This window comes from Muscardinus avellanarius (assembly GCF_963383645.1).
Source record: "Muscardinus avellanarius genome assembly, chromosome: X".
Classification (NCBI taxonomy): Eukaryota; Metazoa; Chordata; class Mammalia; order Rodentia; family Gliridae; genus Muscardinus; species Muscardinus avellanarius.
The window spans coordinates 75,016,371-75,036,012 of NC_137792.1; the positions used below are offsets into that span (position 1 = coordinate 75,016,371).

Genomic DNA, 19,642 nt, shown 5'->3' on the forward strand with positions numbered 1-19,642 from the left:
TCCATCCTTATCAAATTTAGATTTACATTTATTTTTTCAATGTCTCCCCTTCTTGCATCTAGGACATATTCCAGGGAGTGTTGATTTCTCCCCCTTTGTCTATTGTTATTTGTTTGTAAGGGGATTCTACATTCTTTCTTTATATGTCCGGGTCTTTCACAATTAAAACACTTTCGCTTATCTATATCCTGTATTCTCTTAGTTTCAATTGCCGCTATTGGTGCCTTATGTTTCACTGTTCCTATATTTTGACATGTCTTCATATACTCTAAAACATTCCCGACCTCTCTAATGGGCCGGATAGTGACCTGACAGTCTTTATTAGCATTATCAAAAGCTAGTTGCTTGATCAGCATTTTTTACAATTTTGCATTTTTTATAGTTTTTTAAAAATAGAATCCTGTAGTTTCCCGACGAAGGAATTGTATTACAACTGGGTTTTTTTTTTTTTTGAACTTTTTGATTATGTAATTTGTTTTGCCTTTTCACTAAGCCACGTTTGTCATAGTAAATATTGTTGTTTGGTAAGGATCATTTTTGTTACTGTATAGAAATCATAAGGGATTCAGTTCTCAGCCCAAGAGTGCAAGAATTTAATATAATAAATTAGAAACAAGCCCATATAGCATGCATGCTTTTTTAAAAAGAAGACATATATATATATATATATATATATATATATATATATATATATATATATATTATATCAGATTTAAGCCCTCTCCAATCAGTTGTTGCAATAAACCAGCATTAAAAGTAACAGGGAAGGTAAAAGCTAAAAGCTAAATATGCAGAATAGTAAAATAGTAAAAGCATAGGTGTGGGCAGAACTGGATCCGTCCTGTGTTCTAAAAGATATATAATTTTTGCCACAGGGACCGAAGGGGTAGTGAGTGCTGGTACCAGGGCGCTCACTCCCACTTCTTTACCTGGGCTTTTTGAGGCAAACATTATTTTCTTCTGTTTTGTTTTGTTTTGTTTTACATGTACTAAATCTTTCTGACAATTTATATACCTGGGATGATTTTTTTGGTTTTACTTTCTAAATCTAAAAGCCTTGCTGTCAATTGGTTGAATGATCATTTTAATTAAAGACTCAGTGACCCACCACTGAGGGAGGTTTTTCTCCTCTTGCCAATAATAGGCTGTCATATTTTTTGAACTTTATTCCATATTTCTTTATCTAAAGTTCCTTCATCGGGAAATCAAAGATTATATTTTGCTGCTAGATTATAAAAAGCTGGTAGCTTCTTATATGTTATCTTTCTCTTATATTGCTTTAAAAATGATATACTATTTTTATAAAAGAATTCTTACTTACTTGATTTTTCATAGCTGCTTACCTCTTTCTGCAGTGGCCTCCTCCCTCTTCTCTTTGGGGCTCCTTCAAGTCCCTGATTGCAGGCGCCACGTGTGGGGATTCCTCCCCGGGACTTGGGAAGGAGAGACCTGAAATGAAGACATGGACAGTAGTCTCTTGGACCACTGACAACTTTATTCTCTAGAACTAAGTTTTTATACTTTTTTCCCCTGCACCAAAACCACAACTTCAACAGAAAGAAAAACATCAAAGTGCAGTCTCAAACACAATGCAGAATGATCGATGTAGAACATACATCATATGCTTGCAGAATACAATCATGGAGGGAAAATTAAAAAATAAGAAGAAACAAAGAGGCCTGGTTAAAGATTATTAAGAGCATGATTGCAGCCAGTTCCCGCTCTCACCGGTGGGTTGGGGGTGAGAAATTCTGGAAAGACCAGAAGTCACCCAGAGTCTTGGAAAGCTTGACCTTTCACCAAACTGCCTTAACTCTTTCGGAACCTTTTGTTCCTCAGGTTTCTTCCATGTCCTCCATCAATTTGGTGAATATTTTTTATTAACTACTACTTGCAAAGCACTGTACTAATTTATGTAAATATGAGGGTAAGTTAAAATAGCATCCTAATTTTTATAGAGTTTATTTTCATCTGTAATAAACACAATCTCTAGTATATATTACAAATTTAATCAATGTTAGCATGGCAATTTGTTTATATGAAAGACTGTAATTATTTTCAATATGTGACAACAATTTTAATTCAGGGCCATACTTTTGCATTGTCTAAGTGTCAAAATACATTAATCTAACTTTCAATGTTGTTTAGTTGAGCTTCAAAGGCTCAACTAAAGGAAATATATTTAATAGATTTAAATGCTAGTAAGTCCTGCTAAGTGGATTGCCTGGGGCTATTTAAAAATATCTTTATAAAGGGTTACTGAGGAAGGGGAGGAATTTTTGGTTTGACACTGAGGATTGAACCCAGGAGGTTGAACCTCTGAACCTCATCCAAGCCCTATTTTATGTTTTATTTTGAAACAGGGTTTCACTAAGTTGCTCAGGGGCTTACCAAGTTGCTGGGGCTGGCTTAGAACCCATGATCCTCCTGTCTCAGCCATCTAGTTATTGGGCTTACAGGTATGCACCATATCTTGTGGAATAATTTTTTATTTTTTATTTTTGGTATTAGTGGTAAAACCCAGGATCACTCTACCTGTAGCTCCACCCTTATCGAATTTTAGTTTTTATTTTGAAATAGGGTCTCACTAAATTGCTGAGGCTGGCTTTGAACCCGAAATCTCTTCTCTCAGCATCACAAGTACTGGGATTACAGGCTTTTACTATTGTGCCCAGCTGAGAAAAATTCTTAAACATTGAAGGTAAGAATTTTTGCATTGCTTAGTACTATTGCCTTTAATATACTAGAGACCCAATACATTGGCTGATACAGTTTATGACTTTTAAAAAAATTAAATTGTTTTTCAGACTGAGAAATTTAGCAAGAATCTGTTTTAAAATAAAAATAAAAAGGACTGGGGAGGCAGCTCAGTGGTAGAGTGTTCCTTGGCTTAACTCCTAGTACCAAATAAAATAAATATATTGGATAGCTTGCTAAATCTCATTTTCTTTTAGATGGATAGCTTGCTAAATCTCGTTTTCTTTTAGATTGATCTTTAATAAAGTAAAACTTTTTAATTTTTGTTTTTGATTGGCACATATCCAGGTGTGATGGTGCATGCTTGTAACCCCAATATTTGGGAGGTTGAGACAGGACGATCTAAGGTTTGGGGCCAACCTCAACAATTTAATGAGTTATGCTACAACTTGGCAAGACCCTGTTTCTTTTTGTGTGTGTGTGTTTTTTTTAATTGGTGCATTATAGTCTCACTTCATAATGTAACTCTTGTTGACAATGATATACATGCCTGTAGAACTTGATGGGCTCCATTTCCTCCCTTCTCAATACAAAGTGCTGAGATTGACATTGGTACATTCATATATGTACACAACGGTAGTATTTCCATTAATGAATACCAATCTTCCTCTTTTCCTTCCCTTAGACCTCCTCCCTGGATCCACTTAGGTTTCTACTTCATTATTTGAAGTACCTCTTGTATCCCAATTACTCCCTAGCTTGTGCATATTTGAGAAAACATATGATCTTACACTTTGTGTGATTGGCTAATCTCACTCAACATAATGTTCTCTAGGTCCTTCTATTTTCTTGTAAATATGTATGATTTTTTTCTTTATTACTTAGTAGAATTTCATTGTGTGTATTTCTCATAATTTTATAATCCATTTATCTGTTGATGAACACCTGACTTGGTTCCATAATTTGGCGATTGTGAATTTTGCTGTTATGAACATGGGTATTCATATATTACTGTAGTTCTCTGGTTTCAACCCCTTTGAAAAGACACCCAGTAGAGTTGCTGGATCATATGATGGATCTATTCTCAGTTTTCTAAGTAATTTCCACACTTATCTCCCTAGCCACTGAACTAGTTTGCATTCCCACCAACAGTAAAGAAGAGTTATTTCCCCACATTATTGCCAACATTTATTGTTATTTGAATTCTTTAAACTTGCCACTCTGATTGGGATTAGATGGAATCTCAGTGTAGTTTTGATTTGTATTACCCTGATTGCTAATGATGTTGAACATTTTTTATGTATCCATTGGCCATTTGTATCTCTTCTTTTGTGAAGTGTATTTCAATTAAGTTGCCCATTTCTTTATTGGAATATTTGTTTTCTAATGTACAGGGTTTATGTTCTTTGTATATTCTAAATATTAGTCCTCTTTGAAAGGAAAAGCTGGTAAAGATCTCCCATTTTGTAGACTTTCTCTTTGGAATTTTGATGATTTCCTTTGATAAGCAGAAATGTTTAGGCTTGATGCCATTCCACTTATTAATTATTGTTTTAATTTCTAGGGCTTTTGAGGTCTTGTTGAGGAAGTTACTACCTGTGCCTATATGTTGGAGTGTTGAACCTATGCCCTTCTTTAATAGCTTCACAGTCTCTGGTCTAAGTTCCAGGTGTTTGATTCATCTAGAATTAACACTTGTGTGGGTTGTGAGGAAAGGATTTACCTATATTTTTCTGTAAATGTATAACCAGTATTCCCAGCACTATTTGTTGAAAGGGCTGTATTTTCTCCAGCATATGAATTTGGCCCCTTTGTCAAAGATCAACTGACTATAAGTGTTTGGGTTTGTTTGTTTGTTTGTTTTTAATAATTTTTTATTGGTGTGTTGTAGTCATACTTCTTAATAGAATAAAAAAAAACTTGAGATATACATGCACACATCACACAATCAGCCCTTACCCAATCCCTAACACCTACCCTCCCCCTCCCTCCTTCCCACGCTTGGTTTCCTGATTAACTTTCATATGTTTGTTTAAGTACATCATTTGCTTTGAAGAATTTTCCTCTCCCCCCTCCCATCCCCTCAGATAGGTCACTTTAATTGCTCCTCTATAGGATCTCTTCTTCATCTAGAGTTCTTTCTGTTATCCATTTCTCCCTAGTTTTTGCACATTAGGGAAAGCATCTGATTTCTTATTTTTGTGACATTTCACTGCAAATGCCATAATTTTGTTCTCCTTTATGGCTGGGGAAATTCCACTGTGTACATATCCCAGAGTTTTGTAATCTACTCCTCTGTTGAAGGACATTTTGGCTGGTTTCAGAGTTTGGCAATGGTCAATTGTGCATCTATGAACATGGTTGCTCATGCATTAGTTTGGTATTTTGGTTTTTATTCTTTTTGGTAGCTACCCAGAGGTGATATTGCTGGGACATATGGTAAGTTTGTTTTCCTTCTTCTGAGGTTCTTCCATATTGTTTTCCAAAGTGATTGCATTAACTTTTCTTTTTTGGTGTTCAATTCCAACTTTCTTTTTTTTACTTATTTATTTTTTATACATTTATTTATTTATTTTCAGAAAACTTCTAACACCCCAAAAAATCTCAAAAAAGAACACAGCTAGAAGTTGTACAATTTCTGATTTCAAACCTTATAAAGCAAACATATTCAAAACAGTGTAGTACTGCTATAAAGGCAGATTATAAACCAGTGGAGTAAAATAAAAAGCCTAGAAATAAATTCTTTAATATATGGCCAAGTTATTTTTGACAAGGTTTACAAGAACTTTTGGTGAAGAAAAAATAATCTTTTCTCTAAATATTGTTGAAAAACAACAATTACATGAAAAGGCATAAAATTGGACACTTACCTAACACCATATACAAATATTACCTCAAAATAGATAAAAGATCTAAATGTAAATCTTAAGACTATAAACTTTTAGAAGAAAACCTAGGTCATAAAACTTCACAACATTGAAATTGGCAGTGATTTCTTAGATATGATTCCAAAGGCACAGGCAACAAAAGAATAAACACACTTCATAAAAACTAAAAAATATTGTACATCCAAAGACAATGCACACAGAATTAAAAGTTACTGATAGAATAGGATAAAATATTTCCAAATGCTATATCTGAAGGTATATTAATATTCCAAATAGAAATCCTAAATACAATTAAAGCAAACAATACAATTTAGAAATAGATAAAATACTAAAATAGGTAATGAATCTCCAAAAATTTTTAGATGACCAATAAACACATGAATATCACTCATCATTATCATAATATAACTAATAATTAAGGAAATACAAATAAAAACTATAGTGAAATGCTACTTCATGTTTGTTAGGATGGCTATTCAACATGAATTAACCTTGCTCCAGGCCTTTACCTTGAATTTGTTACTATCTTTACTTGTAAAGTGTGTTTTTTGTAAGCAGCAGATGGGTGGATTCTGGTTTTTAACCCATTTTGTCACTTTATGTCTTCTTATTGGGGAATTGAGGTCATTTACATTCAGTGTAATTATTGAGAGATAACTTTTAATTCCTAACATGTTAACATTTTATTTCTGTTTGAAACACTGTTTATTCTTCTTTGCTTTGTTGTCTGCTGGATGGAAAATCTTGTTTCTCTGGTTCTGGTGTGTGTTACCTATTTCTTCTTTGTAGTTAATCTCTTTGAGTATTTTCTCTAGTGCTGGTTTTGAAGACATAAATTCCTTCAGTTTCTGTTTGTCATGGAAGCTTCTTATTTTCCCATTTATTTTGATAGATAGTTTTGCTGGGTAGGAAATTTTTGACTGGAAGTTGTTTTATTTCAAAGTTTGGAATATGTTACTCCAAGCCCTCTGGCTTTCATGACTTGGTTTGGGAAGTCTGGAGTGATTCTAATTCATTTGCCTCTGAATTTCACTTGTCATAGTGGCTGTACTACTCCCTGGTATCTTTCAGAAAGGGCCGCAAATCAGAGAACTACAGTAATACATCCAAACCCATGTTTATACCAGCACATTCCACAATAGCCAAAATTTGTAACCAACCTAGGTATCCAACAACAGATGGATAGATTGCAAATTTAAGGAAAATACACCAAATGGAGTTCTACTAAGGAATAAAGAACAAAATTATCTCATTTGCAAAAAAAAAAAATGAAACTACATGGAGACTATTACGTTGAGTGAGGTCTGCTAGACATGCAAAGTGAAGGGTCATATATTTTCTCTAATATGCACAAACTAGGGAGTAATTGAGACACCAGAGGAACTCCAGGCAATAGAGGAGACACTTCAGTGAAGCCAGAGAGGTCATCTAATGTAAAAAGAAGAGGAAGACTGATGTTCATTAACGGAAATATCACCACTGACAATACATACATATGTGAATATACCACTGTCAGTCTCAGTACTCTCTATTGGAAAGGGAAGAATTGGGAATGCAGAGACAAGTGCTAAATGCTCTGTGCATGCATATCATTGTCACCATGATTTACATTATTATGTGGGACTATAATGCACCAATAGAAGCATATTTTAAAAATTCTGCCACAAATAAATAAATAATAAATAACCTAATGACACACCTCAAAACCCTTGAAAAATAGAAACCGTCTAATGCCAAAGTCAATAGAAGACAGGAAATCATTAAAATTAAAGCAGAATTCAATAAATTAGAGAAAAACAAATAAAATTAAGAAAATCAAAAGCTGGTTTCTTGAAAAAATATACAAGATAACTGTTCTTGGTGATGCATGCTTGTAATCCAAGTACTTGTGAGGCTGAGACAGGAGATCATAGGTTTGTGAGCAGCCTCAGCTACTTAGTGAGGTCCTCCTCAACTTAGTGAGATCCTGTTTGAAAATAAACAATAAAATACAACTGGGGATATAGCTCAGAGGTAAAATATCCTTAGGTTCTATTCCCAGTACTGGCAAATGAACAAACAAACAAACAAACAAACAATAAGTAAATAAGATAGACAAACCACTACCCAACCAGACCAAAAGAAAGAATCAACCCAAATTACTAAAACAAGAGAATTAAAAGGTAATATAAAAGGCAAAAGATTTATATGATCTGAAGAGAAACCAGAGTATAAATGTAATTTAAGACAAACAGCATGGAAATCCAGATGATCATCAGAAAGTACTTTGAAAAACTATACTTCAACAAAATGGAAAACATGGAATAAATTTTTAAAAGTTTGGACATATACCACCTTCCTAAATTGAATTTAGAAGATATAGAAAATTTAAACTGACAGATAGTAATCAAAGGGATTGAAGCACCAATAAAGACCAAAGAAAAGGACAGGTCTAGATGATTTCCTAGCCAAATTTTATAAAACCTTTTTTCAGTATCTAATAACAATAGTTCTCAGTCTCTTTCATAAAATAGAAAGAGATGGGATTGAAGCCAACATCATAGTAATAGTCTAATTGAGTAGACTGCTCAAGAAATAAAATCTATAGACCAATATAATTCATTATCTAAGAACCAAGATTTCTAAACCAAATACTTGTATCAAGCATTCAAAACCACATCAAGAAAATTATACACCATGACCAACTCAGGTTCATTCCAGAGATGCAAGGCTCCTTCAACATGTTTTTAATATTAATTGCATTTATTAAATAAACCAAACTAAGGACAAAAATTTCACAATCATTTAAATTGACACTGAAAAAGCACTTGACAAAATCCAACACTTATTTATTTTAAAAACACTGCAGATAAGAATGAAGAAACATATTTCAGCATGATAAAGGCAATATACAATAGTCACACATTCAACATCATATAGAATGGGAAAAACGTACCAGTGTTCCTCTTAAAAACAAGGCAATGATATTCACTATCACCATCCTTTTCAATATTGTGATTGAGACTCTAGCCAGAGCAAGGAAATGATATCAGTGGAGTAAAAATAGGAAAATAAGAACTGAAGTTTTCTTTGCAGTTGACATGATACTATACTTATAAAACCCAATAAACTGAACCAATAGGCTTTAAAACTGATCAATAAATTCAGGGACGTCTCTGGACACAAAATCAATGAAAAATCATAGGCTTTTCTGTATGCCAACCATAAATCTACTGGAAAAAATCTGAAAATCACTTCCACTTATAATATTACCCAGAATAAAATACTTAGAAATAAACCTAACTAAATACATGAAAGACATCTACAAGGAAAATTATAAAACATTGAAAAAGAAACTGAAGAATATTTTATAAGCTCGAAGGACCTCCGGTGTTCTTGGATAGGTAGAATAAATATTATCAAAATGGCTATTCTTCCAAAATGATCTACAGATTCAATGTAATATCCATAAAAACACCATAGCCTAGCCAGGCATGGTGATGCATGCTTCTAATCCCAGCATTCTGGAGGCAGAGACCGGAGGATCATGGTTCACTGACAGCCTCATATATGTAGTGATAATCTTGGCAACTCAGTGAGACCCTATTGTAAAAAATAAAAAAAGCCTAAAATACATGACTAAGGGTGTAGCTTGGAGGTGAAATTCCCCTGGATTCCATCTTCAATACCAACACACACACACACACACACACACACACACACACACACACCATGGTCATTTGTTACAGATATAGAAAAATCAGTCCTTAAATTCATTTGGAAAAACAAAAACACCCAGAATAGCCAAGATTGTTCTCAGCAAAAAGAACCATGTAGAAGGGATCACAATACCCAACTTCAAACTATGCTACAGAAGCATAGTAATAAAATCAGCATGGTATTGCCACAAAAGCAGACACACATAAACCAATGAAACAGAATAGAAGACTCAGCAACAAATCCATACATATATAGTGCATTGATTTTGACAAAGGGGTGGATCAAAAATATTGACTTGAAGGCAAGTGTGGTGGCACATGCTTGTAATCCCAACATTCAGGAGGCTGAGACTGGAAGATCGCTGTTCACGGACAGCCTCAGCTACTTAGTGAGGCCCTCTGCAACTTAGTGAGACCCTGTTTCAAAATAAGGAATAAAAAAATAGGGAAGGGGGTGTAGCTCGGAGGTCAAATGCTTCTGGGTTCCATCCCCTGACCCCCCACAACAATATATATATATATATATATATATATATATATATATATATATATATATATATACACACACACACATACACATACATACATACATACATACATACATACATACGTAAACTTGAAAAAAGATAGCTTCTACAACAAATAATATTGGCAAAACTGCTTATTCCTATGCAGGAAAATGAAAATGATCCCAACTTTCTCATTCTGTACAAGAGTCAATTCAAGATGGAACAAAGACTTGGAAATCAGACCAGGGACCTTGTAGCTTCTTGAAGAGGGCATATGTCCAACATTTCAACACATAAGCACAGTTTAAAAACTTTCTCAACAAGACCCTAAAGGCACAAGAAATTAAAAGGAGAATAAATATGTGGGATATTATTAAAGTAAAGAGCTTCTGTAGAGCTAAACAAATTATCAAAAGCCTCAACAGAGATATGAAAGAATGGGAAGTTTTTGCCAGCTACTCCTCTGATAGAGGACTAATATCTAGGATATACAGAGAAGTCAAGACACTCACCACCCAAAAATCAAATAACCAAATAAAAAAATGGGCAAGTGAACTAGAGAGTTCACAAAAGAAGAAATAGAAAGGGCAAATAAAAGTAATTAAAAATGCTCATCATTTTTAGCAATGAGAGAGATGCAAATCAAAACTATCCTGAGGTTTCATCTACCTATAATTATAATGACAAACATCCCAAACAGAAACAGCAACAAATTCTGGCGAAGATGTGGAGAAGTATAAACTCTAATTCATTGTTGGTGAGATTTCAAATTAGTAAAAACACTTTAAAAAATAGTGTGGAGGACCCTCAGAAGGATGGGAATGAATCTACTAGATGATCTAGCTCTATCACTCCTGGGTATCTACCCAAAAGAATAGAATAGAAACCAAGCTACCAGAATAATTCATGCATGTCTATGTTTATAGCTGCATAATTCATAATTTCCAAACTATGGAACCAGCTAAGATGTCAATCAACAGATGAATGGATTGCAAAAGTATGGAATATGTACACAATGAAATTTTGATAACCGTAAAAAGTACAAAATTATGTCATTTGAAAGGAATTGTATGGAACTGGAGAACATTATGCTAAGTGAGATTAGTCACTCGCAGTTCTCCTTAATATATGGCAGATCCCTAGAAAATGCAACATAGAAGGGACTCTAGGCAAAGGAGTGGAAACCTTAGATGAGTGAAGAAGGTGACATAACTTAGGGGAATGAAAATGGGAAAGAGGGAAACACCTTAATGCACATGATCTTCATACACAAACTTATCAAAGTCAATCACTGTGTTCACTATGTGAAGAAGGGGAGGGTAAGGAAATAGGGCAGACCTGGGGAAGGGTGCAAATAGCATTATGTGCATGTATGTATTTCATCCTGAACTTAATAAAAATGTATGATTACAGTACACCAATATAAATATATATGGCATTGATATGTGTACATATTGTGGAATGCCCAAATCAAGCTATTTATCTTATGTTTTACTTCACATGCCTTTTTTGTCATGAAAACACTTAAATAATCTCTCACCAATTTTTAAGTTTTACAATCTATTTTTATTAACTATAGTCTCCTAATGTACAAAAATGTCTTGAAATTATTCATCCTGCTATATGAAATATAGTGTCTTTTGACTAATATAACTATAATCCCCTCATTCCATAATCATTCTCTTTCTATAGGTTTGACATTTTTAGATCTCAAATGTAAGAAAGATCAAGCAATGTTTATTATGATGTACCTAGCTTATTTGACTTAACACAATGTCTTCTAGCTTCATCCATATTGTAAAAAATAATGACAAGATTTTCCGGGCTTTTAAGACTGAATAATATTCCACTGTGTATGTATACCATATTTTCTTTATCCATTCAACCATTGATTGTTAGGTAGATTCTATGGTGAGGTCTGAGTCCATTGAGCTGTTTGACAAGGTCCTAATGAGAGGAGGATTCTTGCAAGGCAGGAGTATGGCAATTGCACTCACATTAACCCTGTTTTGTATTCTGTGATCTAATTAGATTATTAACCAAGCCAAATGATCTGGGTGGTCTCAGTGAGACATGCTGCCCTTTGCATATAAAGATGTTACAGGAAAAGTCTATTAAGAAACCTGGGAATTGCTAAAAAATTTGTAAAGTCCCAAATAGTAAGAATCTGGCTAATAGAAATTTAAACAATTACAGTTGTTTATAGATATAGTTGCTTACAGATATAGATATAGAGTCCTTTGAGGAAAAGTCTGATGTGATGCCTGCAAAATTAATTGAATCAGGGAGTCAGAGCTAATCATTACATAGCCCCACCACCACCCTCTATAGGAATAATATAGGATGGAGTATGGGTAGTAAGGGTTAAGGGAAAATGACTTTTAGCATAAAATAGACTTTTGTGCAGAGGTTGGGTAAGCAGAGATCTCCTTGGTGCTTGCTCACTAAAGCATAAAAGAATTATCTTAGTAAACAATTTAATATTATATTAACTTATAAGGTTCTTATAGAATATTATGTATAGACATTGCATGCCAGAAATAGAATAATTTCAGTATGGTTTTGGTGGTTGGGTTAGGATACGTTATTAAAATATCTAGTGGACAAAAATAGCAGATAAAATTAGCAGTTAATTTTAGAAGTAGAAACAAAAGTATAGCATTTAGTAGTCAAGGATAAGTTTAGTTAAAGTTTATTATGAGTGATGGAGAGATTGTACAGGCAGGGCCCCCCTTTTGGTGTTTTCGGATCAAAGATCATAAGAATTTAAGAAAATAAATTGTATGCTTTGTATTTTAAAATATGAAATATAAAAATAAAATGCTTTGTGCCCTTTAGAGATCTTTTATAATCTTTGTGTCCATTCTAATGGAAAAGCCCCTTGTTTTTTGTACTCTTTGTTTAGCCTTGAGTGTGAACATACTCTGAAGCTATGCAGAATTACATTGTTATTTAGGCTAATATTAAAATAGAATTGATTTTTGTGGTTAGGTAAACAGAATGAATCATATGATGTTAATTTGGATGGCTTCAGGTGTTTTTCCAACCATTATATATGACTTCATCGGGGCAGGTGTGTGCTGAGAAATTTGTGTAAAAACATGTTTTGCCAAAAGTTGTTAACACTAAATACTTCTGTGAGAAAGCATATAAGAATAAAACATTGATCCCAAATGGCAGAGTCACACCTCCAAAAATGGCTGTCTCTCATTTCCTCAAGTCGCCAACTCCTCACCCACCTTAGGGAACCCCTGAATTGGCTGGAACTGGGCTTCGGCAACTCTATATTCTGCCTATTGTGAATAATGTTGCAATGAGCATGAGGATATAGATTTCACTGTCTCACTCATAATATATCTCACAGTATTCTCATATATTTTGAATATAGAACGAGTAGTAGAACTGCTGGTTATTCTATTTTTTTCTTTTTGTAGTACTGGGAATTGAACCCAGGGGTATTCTGACTCTGAACTACACCTTCAACCCTGTTTTTTTCTTCTTTATTTTGAAACAGGGTCCCACTAAGTTGCAGAGGGCCTAAATAGCTGAAGCTGGCCATGAACCTGTGAATCTCCTGTTTCAGCCTCCCAAGTACTGGGATTACAAGCATGCACCACCACGCTCAGCCAGTTATTCTATTTTTAATTAATGAGGAACCTCCAAACTGTTTTCTGTAACCACTATACCAATTTATATTCCCACCAACAATGTACAAATATTCTCCCTTTTTTTGTGGTACTGGGGACTGAACCCAGGACCATTTGATCTCTGAGCTATATCCCCAGTCCTACTTTTATTCTTTATTGTGAAGCAGGGTCTCACTGTGTTTCAGAGGGCCTCACTAAGTAGCAGAGGCTGGCTGCAAACCTGTGATTCCCTTGTCTCAACCTCCCAAGTGCTGCGATTACAATTGTGTGTCACCATGCCTTGTGCAAGGATTTCCTTTTCTCCTCATCCTAACTAGCACTTGCTATCTTCATTTTTTTTATAATAGTCTTATCAAGTGTGCAATAATATCTCATTGTGGATTTAATTTTCCACAATTATTAGCAAATTTTAGTATTTTTTTCATTTACTTTTTGGTCATTTGTATGTGTCTTTTTAAGAAATGTCTATTTAGATCTTTTGTCCATTTTTCAATCAGGCTTTTTGATTTTTACTATGGAATTCTTTGAGTTCTTTATGTATTTTGAATATTATTCCCCCCCCATCAAGACTGGTGTGTTTTTGCATGCCTATATTCTTGGGACTTGTTGGGAGGCTGAGACAGGAGAATTGCAGGGTTTCAGCCAGCAAGGAAACTTATTAAAGCCCTCCAAAACTGAATGAAACCAAGTTTCAAAATAAAAGGCTAAAATAGGCCTGGGGGTATAACTCAGAGGTAGAACCCTCCTGAATTCAATCCCCTGTACCATAAAACAAATTAAAAACAAAATCCCCCAAAATTAACTCTCCTCAAAAGTGTCCATACATAGCCCACAAATATATACTCTTATTCCATAGGTTGTCTCTTCATTGTATTGGTTGTTTCATTTTCTATGCACAAGCATTTTACTTTGAGGCAATTCTATTTGTCTGATTTTGCAGGCCATTCAGAATCTCTGTACTTCACTCTAAGTATTTTGAAATGCAGTCCCTATGAATGATGGTCATATTTATAGTACTGGATAGTTGAGCTCTCAGGATGTGTACACATAAGTTAGGGTAGCACAATCTAATAGTGCACAATTATGCTGAATCTTCTTGGCACAAAATTGCTTTAATTTTGAACAGATAAATGGTCTCAAGGGTAAGGGGATTTTTTTCTATTTGGGTGATATAGCAAAATGGCCATCAATTCTCTAAACCTATCATTCCCTTTTGGGAAGTTAGCTATGGTTAGCTATATGGAAGCATACTCAATGGGAAATGTTATGATTTGATTATTTTCTCCACATTTCATGTATTGGGAATGTAATCCCAAATGCAAGAGCACTGGTAAAGTGACTTTGATAATTTATTTATTTATTTACTCATTTATTTTTGTTTTACTCAGTGTAGATCCCAAGGGCATTCTACCTCCGATCTACACCTCCATCTGTATTCTATTTTATTTTTTTATTTTGAAACAGGGTCGGTGAATGCCAAGCAGGGGTGGCAGTACAGAGAGGTGCATGAGAAATGTTCCTGGTTTAGGACACCAGCAACTAGATCATGACATTCTCATTGTAGCAGATCCTTAACAACCACATCCAGAGAAAAAGAAGGGGGTAAACCCAGTGCCATCCTCCACCCCAGCCACATGATGCTGCTCCTCAGCCTGCAATAGCTGCAGCGGCCACAGCACCAAGAGTTCAAGGGTTTTTCTCAATTGCTGTAGTAACCTGGGTCCAGGGCCTCAGTGGTGCTCCTAATGTTTCTCGCCCACCTTTGAATATTCCAGGAGGGCGAGGGAATAGTCAGAAGGATCAAAATCTTTTAGCAAACATTTTTACTCTGATAATCATCTGAATGTAACAGAGTAACTAACATATAATAAGACAAGAATACTTAATGTTCAGTCCAGGCAAATGGATGCCAAGCACATTAACTGGAGGGTGGTGTGGGGCAGCAGCAGCTGCCACATGAAGATCCCAGCTTACTCACTGAGGGGGTGGGAGTAAAGACAGCTTCATGGTGCATCTCTAGTTTTCTGAGGAGCAGCTCCATGCTGACCACATCTTCTTTTGCTTCCATAATAATTGGGAGAATAGGGCTGTCTTGCTCCGGACCTTTAGCTTTTGGGGCTTTGAGATTGTGAGACCAAGAAATCTCCTTGTCCCAAGAGGTCCGATGCTTGCTCATGGCCTATACATTTAAGAGAATATTCTCAGTGGAGGAATTAGTGTGCATGCAGCTCCTCACCACCAGCAGATGAGACTGGAGGCTGAACTCTTTGAATGTTCAGCAGATCACCCAATGTCAGGCAGAACTTTGTACAGGGTTTCTCGCTGAGTACTTGGATAGATGACAGATTCCTTATCTTTCATGAGTTTTTCCACTGTGGGGAGTCATTAAGGTTTTCCCCTAAAATATTCTGACTCAACTGATTGTCCTTCACCCAGAATCAACAAGGTTTGGGGTCATGGAAAGTTCAAAGTAAAAGGTCTGAGAAAAGATCAGGTGGTAATGGCACGGGGGTATTGATTGACCTGCCTGCGATGTATGCACTTTGGATCTGTCTTTATTGTATTCGGGTGGTGATAGCACGAGGATATTGATTGACCTGAAACTGTATAAATACTTCAAGAGAAATAAACCTGGGGTTGGGCCAATAGAGATTGGCGACCCTCCCATGCTTCAAGAGAAATAAACCTGGGGTCAGCCCAATAGAGATTGGCGACCCTCCTGTGCTTCAAGAGAATTAAGTTAAAATTCTTTGAATTAAATTCTTAGAATTGAATTCTTTCATCCTCACTCCTATCATTGGAACCTGTACTTTTGGTGGCTGGCCCCAGCAGGTGGTGACCTATATGGGGAGATTATGAAACTGAGGATCCAGTGAAGGACACTGCTGAATAGAAAAAGAGCATGCTCTAAGACTTATGGTGGCGGTGAGAAATGTGGGAGTTGTAATATACAATGGTTCAAAAGATTAGTTTTTTTTTCACATATGATAAGGGATATGCTTTGTGTTAGGGAAACTAGGAGAGAATATGAAGGCACCTTGGCTTTACTTCCTAAGAAATATGAGGATACTTTAGATATTGAAAAAGGAGGAGCAGCTTGAGGAAATTGCCACTCGGTACCATAGAGATAAGTTGGGGGCTTATCCAGACATTTCAGAAACTGAATCACTGGAGCCCGATTTTTGTATAAAACAATTACAAGTAGCCATAGAGACTTTAACTAAACAATTAGATCAGATAGCTCATTTAAATAGTGAAAAAGAAGGATCTCAACAATATTTTTCTATTATCAGTAATACGAGCCTTCAGAATTCTCCCATTGTAGCATTTGATAAACAAAGCATTGAAAAACCCAGACCTTTATCATTAATATCACCGCTTCAAGTGGCTATATATTGGGCTTCAGGAAATGGAGAAGATAATAGAGGATTCAGAGTTTTTCTGGTTACTGAATACTCTGATGGTCAAGGAGGTGTTATTAGAGGACATAGACCCTTTCCTTTCAAACGATTAAAAGAATTAAAAAAGGCTTGTGCTCAATATGGGCCAATGGCACTTTTCACTCAAGCCATGTTAGAATCTCTCTCTATGGAGTCTTTGTGTCCTTCTGATTGGAAACAAACAGCCCAAGCCTATTTATCAAGGTTGACTTTTTATTATGGAAGTCTGAATTTGCAGAACAATGCCAATACACAGCATATTTAAATGTAGCTCAGGGAATACCCATATATTTTGATATGTTAGCAGGAGAAGGGCAATTTAAGGAGAGTGCTCAGCAATTAAAATTTAATCTAGCTTCTTATTCTCAGACCAATGCTGCTGTTAATTTCTTAAATGCTGACAGAACTGGTTGGACAGCAGCAGATAGATATTGGCATCCCTTTTCCAAAAATAATTTTGCTCTAGTAAAATGGAAAGATCCTTGCACAGGAATTTGGAAAGGTCCTGACCCCATACTAATATAGGAATGAGGGCATGTTTGTGGTTTCTCACAGGATGAAGATAATGCACGATGGATACCTGAGCGGCTGGTGTGACATATGGATCAAGCAAAAATGGAAGACTCTCAGATTAATGATGATGATGCTCCCAGCTTCAATGATGAATGAAACATGGACTGATGTTCCAGATCATCCCATACTGCATCCAGCTGTTTGGGAACAACGGGAGATCACTGTCTTCAGTGACAACTCTCAATGGCTGGGACTTCTTGCTTTGAACTTTACACCCATTACAGAAAATTTTAATTGTTTTGGACAAAAAAATTGGTACACTCTTTTGTTTTTCTAAAAATATCAAAAAGATTGGAGGCCTGAAGTTGTTGACACCTGTGGTTTTACAGACAAGTACAAAGACTGATAGTAATTGTGCTATTAAAGGTGTAGTTTTGTGTGGCCCTGGTTACACAGGGAAAGAAGATAAAAATGTTAGCCCAGCAATAACTTGTTTCCCATGTTAAGGTGATTTAACATGTAGAAATCCTAGTGTTAATTGGAGGAAATGTCTTACTTAAATACCTATTTTACATAATATTGCCAATATGGCTTTGTGAACTACATCAGCCCCAAGGATGACCTTGTTTATTAGAGAATCGGACAATGTGTGGTCCTTGGACAAGTTGTAAACATTTTTATTAAGTAGAAGTGCACAATCTACATTAGAAAAGTACCCCCATTTAAGAGGCTGGTAGTCAATGATGGGTAAGATTTCCTTGGGACAAGGAAACCTAAGACAGGATATACAGCTTATAGCTCTGTATTGTCCAAAGATGGGTAATCCTTGATACCTGAAGGAAACAACCTAAGACAGGCACAGTCTTCTTTTGAATATAATAAGAAAGGGGGAATTGTGTGGAGCCATTAAGGTTTTCCCCTAAAGGAATATTTCTGACTCAGCTGATTGTCCTTCTCCAGAGTCAACAAGGTTTGGGGTCATGGAAAGTTCAAAGTAAAAGGTCTGAGAAAATATCAGGTGGTAATGGCATGAGGGTATTGATTTACCTGCCTGTGATGTATGTGCTTTTGATCTGTCTTTATTGTATTGTATTCTGGTGGTGATAGCATGAGAATATTGATTGACCTGACACTGTATAAATACTTCAAGAGAAATAAACCTGGGGTTGAGCCAATAGAGATTGACGACCCTCTCATGCTTCAAGCAAAGTAAATTAAAATACTTTGAATTAAATTCTTAGAATAGAATTCTTTCATCTTCACTCCTCTCTTCCAAACCTGTACTTTTGCCAGCTGGCCCCAGCAGTCCACATGTTTTAACTGTGTAAATAAATGCTCACTCTAAATTAACATATATTTTGTTTTTTTTTTCTTTTAAAAAATTTTTTATTGAATGTAAATAGTATACATTTAAACTATATTTGATGCCCTCTCCCCCCACCCCCATTTTCCCTTCCCCCCTCCGACCAATGGTTGTCCAGGTTAACCATGTCTTATTCATAATTTTACACATGTTCAGATGTAGACACTCATTAATCAAGATAAGCCTTCCTCCTCTCCTATCTTTCCATTCAAACTTTGCTGGTATTTCCCCTCCATTATCAGGAGTCCCACTAGTATCCTTTGTGTTTCCTAGTTTGGGCATATTAGAGGAAACATATGTACCTTCTCCTTCTATGCTTGGGTGATCTCACTTAACATAATGTTCTCCAGGGCTTTCCATCTTCTTGCAAATGATATGATTTTGTTCTTCTTTATGGCTGAATAGAATTCCATTGTGTGTATTTCCCACAGTTTTGCTATCCATTCATCTGTTGATGGTGATCTGGGTTGGTTCCATATTTTGGCTATTGCAAATTGTGCTGCTATGAACATAGGTATGCATATGTTGCTGTAGTTCTCTGAATTATTCAACCCCTTTGTAAAGATACCCAGGAGTGGTATAGCTGGATCGTATGGTGGATCTATTCCCTCCTTTCTTAGGAATCTCCACACAGATCTCCATAGTGGTTGAACTAGTTTGCATTCCCACCAACAGTGTAAAAGAGTTCCTCTTTCCCCACATCTTCACCAGCATTTGTTGTTGTTTGATTTCTTTATGTTTGCCACTCTGACTGGGGTTAGATGGAATCTCAGTGTAGTTTTGATTTGCATCTCCCTGATGGCCAGTGATGAAGAACATCTTTTCATGTATCTATTGGCCCATTGTATCTCTTCTTTTGTGAAGTGTCTATTTAGTTCATTTGCCCA

The 19,642-nt window shown here is 35.6% G+C and overlaps 1 pseudogene across 1 annotated transcript in view; it reads left to right on the forward strand.

The window, feature by feature from the left end:
* Positions 1–15,630, forward strand: part of LOC308278949 (ornithine decarboxylase antizyme 1-like) — a 46,324-nt pseudogene extending 30,694 nt beyond the window's left edge. Inside the window, exons 2-3 of the transcript in view lie at positions 6,628–6,749; positions 15,004–15,630. The product of the transcript in view is annotated as an ornithine decarboxylase antizyme 1-like (transcript). The remainder of the gene's footprint in view (positions 1–6,627; positions 6,750–15,003) is intronic.
* Positions 15,631–19,642: the final 4,012 nt, after the last annotated feature.